Source organism: Callorhinus ursinus, unplaced genomic scaffold (genome assembly GCF_003265705.2).
Source record: "Callorhinus ursinus isolate GAN/ISIS: 27379988/994484 unplaced genomic scaffold, GSC_fseal_2.0 scaffold1544, whole genome shotgun sequence".
NCBI classification, from domain to species: Eukaryota; Metazoa; Chordata; class Mammalia; order Carnivora; family Otariidae; genus Callorhinus; species Callorhinus ursinus.
In genome coordinates, this window is record NW_027398598.1 from 1 (window position 1) to 3,096 (window position 3,096).

Consider the following 3,096-nt stretch of genomic DNA (forward strand, 5'->3'; position numbering starts at 1 on the left):
GGTGATAGTGGACATCCCTGCCACGTTCCTGACCTTAGGGGGAAAGCTCTCAGTTTTTCCCCATTGAGAAAGAGATTCACTGTGGGTTTTTCCTAGATGGCCTTTACGATATTGAGGTATGTACCCTCTATCCCTATACTCTGAAGAGTTTTGATCAAGAAAGGATGCTGTACTTTGTCAAATGCTTTTTCTGCATCTATTGAGAGGATCATATGATTCTTGTTCTTTCTTTTGTTAATGTGTTGTATCACGTTGATTGATTTGCGGATGTTGAACCAACCTTGCAGCCCAGGGATAAATCCCACTTGGTCATGGTGAATAATCCTTTTAATGTACTGTTGGATCCTATGGGGTAGTATTTTGGTGAGAATTTTTGCATCCATGTTCATCAAGGATATTGGTCTGTAATTCTCCTTTTAGATGGGGTCTTTGTCTGGTTTTGGGATCAAGGTAATGGTGGCCTCATCAAATGAGTTTGGAAGTTTTCCTTCCATTTCTATTTTTTGGAACAGTTTCAGGAGAATAGGTATTAATTCTTCTTTAAATGTCTGATAGAATTCCCCTGGGAAGCCATCTGGCCCCGGGCTGTTGTTTGTTGGGAGATTTTTGATGACTGCTTCAATTTCCTTAGTGGTTATAGGTCTGTTCAGGTTTTCTATTTCTTCCTGGTTCAGTTTTGGTAGTTGATACATCTCTAGGAATGCACCCATTTCTTCCAGGTTATCTAATTTGCTGGCATAGAGTTGCTCACAATATGTTCTTATAATTGTTTGTATTTCTTTGGTGTTGGTTGTGATCTCTCCTCTTTCATTCATGATTTTGTTGATTTGGGTCATTTCTCTTTTCTTTTTGATAAGTCTGGCCAGGGGTTTATCAATCTTGTTAATTCTTTCAAAGAACCAGCTCCTAGTTTCATTGATCTGTTCTGCTGTTCTTTTGGTTTCTATTTCATTGATTTCTGCTCTGATCTTTATTATTTCTCTTCTCCTGCTGGGTTTAGGCTTTATTTGCTGTTTTTTTCTCTAGCTCCTGTAGGTGTAGGGTTAGGTTGTGTATTTGAGACCTTTCTTGTTTCTTGAGAAAGGCTTGTATTGCTATATACTTTCCTCTTAGGACTGCCTTTGCTGCATCCGAAAGATTTTGGATGGTTGTGTTTTCATTTTCATTTGTTTCCATGAAATTTTTAAATTCTTCTTTAATTTCCTGGTTGACCCATTCATTCTTTAGTAGGATGCTCTTTAGCCTCCATGTATTTGAGTTCCCCATCCTAGTAGTTTTAAAGTCGTATGTCATTGTGGTTTTAATTTGTACTGGGAGGCACCAGTTTTTTAAAAATTTATATTTATTTTTCAATTCCAGTATAATTAACCTACGGTATTATATTGGTGTCATTGCATAATATAACAATTCAACAATTCTTTTTTTTTAAAGTAGGCTTCATGCCCACCGTGGAGCTCAATGCAGGGCCCAAACTCACGACCCTGAGATCAAGACCTGAGCTGAGACCAAGAGTCGGACACTTAACCGACTGAGCGACCCGGCTGCCCTACGATTTAACTGTTCTGTACATTACTCAGGCTCATCATAAGTGTATTCTCACTCCCCATTACCTATTTCACCCATCCCCCACCCACCTCCCCTCTGGCAACCACCAGTTTATTCCCTATATTTAAGAGTCGGGTTTTTTGGATGTCTCTTTTTTCTCTTTGTTCATTTGCTTTGTTTCTTAAGTTCCACATACAAGTGAAATCATATGGTACTTGTCTTTCTCTGACTGGCTTATTGCACTTAGCATTATACCCTCTAGTTCCATCCACATGGTTGCAAATGGCAAGATTTTGTTCCTTTTTATGGCTGAGTAATTTTCTGTTGTATATACATACCACATCTTCTTTACTATCTAGCCATGGACATTTGGACTGCTGCCACAGCCTGGCTAATGTAAATAGAGCTGCCATAAATATAGGGGTGTGCATATCGAATTCGAAAAGATACACACACCCCTATCTTGACTGCAGCATTGTTGTGCAATAGCCAAGATATGGGCGGTGCCAGTTTTAACTCAGGAAAGAAGTGTTTTGTGACTGTGGTTTAGGAAAATACTTTAGTGGCCTTTTTGATTATGAAAGGCAAAGCTCAGAGCATAGTCTGGAATGGAGAATTGAAGACAAATGAAGCTAAACTGCTCAACTAATAAAATCATCTCAATTTCTGATTTCCAATTTCTGATTTTCACCGGGTACCTGAGAAACACATGGTGGAGGCCTTGAGTGGGAGCATGATCTAAGAGGTGGGAGAGTGGCTGGGTGGGGAGGAAGCTGACCCCAGCCTCCTGGCATCAGAAGGCTCACAAGATGGACAGTCAGTGCTATCCGGCATTTGGGGTTCTCCGCTGTTCTGTGATGTGCTCTGTAATTCCAAACCCAGTCACTGTCCAAATCTTCAGTCCACTTGGACTGCTAGAACAAAATACCATAGACTAGATACTTTGTAAACAACAAAAATGATTGCTCACAGTTCCAGAGGCTGGAAAAGTCCAAGATCAAGTCAGCATTGTTACTGAACCCAAGTCTGGCTGCCCATCACCTGAAAGATCATCATGGAAGAGATGAGTTTTGATTGGAAGGGAATTTGAGCTTTATTCAGGAGACTGGCAACCTGGGGAGAAGGTGGACTCCTGTCCAAAAGCCAACTCTGAGGTTTCTGCCTGGCCCAAGCATTTTTAAAGGGGTTTAGGGTCATTCATCAGCAAAGGGAGTGCAGTGGCCCGCAACATTTCTTCATCATGCCCGGACTCCGTGCCAGCATACAATTGTGGCTTCAGTGCTCCGGGGTTGTGCAAGGGAGTCTGCTTCTTGTACTGCGATGTGCAGGAGTCCTGTGTTCTTTCTGCAAATGAGGGCAAGGTCTACAGGTACACAGAGGGAGGTCAGTGAAAGTCCTTTGTGTGACCTAAAAGAAAGAAAAACATTTTGGTCAAAAAAAAAAATTGCTAGGTTGATCAGAAAGCCGAGGTGGCTTCAAAACAGACTTGCTGACCTCTGTGGCCTGGGTTTATTTGATTAAGAAACAAAGCAAATGAACAAAGAAAAAAAA

At 41.1% G+C, this 3,096-nt stretch overlaps 1 long non-coding RNA gene across 1 annotated transcript in view; it reads right to left on the reverse strand.

The window, feature by feature from the left end:
• Nucleotides 1-2,613: 2,613 nt before the first annotated feature.
• Nucleotides 2,614-3,096, reverse strand: part of LOC112815787 (uncharacterized) — a 7,516-nt gene continuing 7,033 nt past the window's right edge. The window contains exon 2 of the long non-coding RNA XR_003206054.2: nucleotides 2,614-2,952. This is a non-coding gene — a long non-coding RNA (uncharacterized lncRNA). The remainder of the gene's footprint in view (nucleotides 2,953-3,096) is intronic.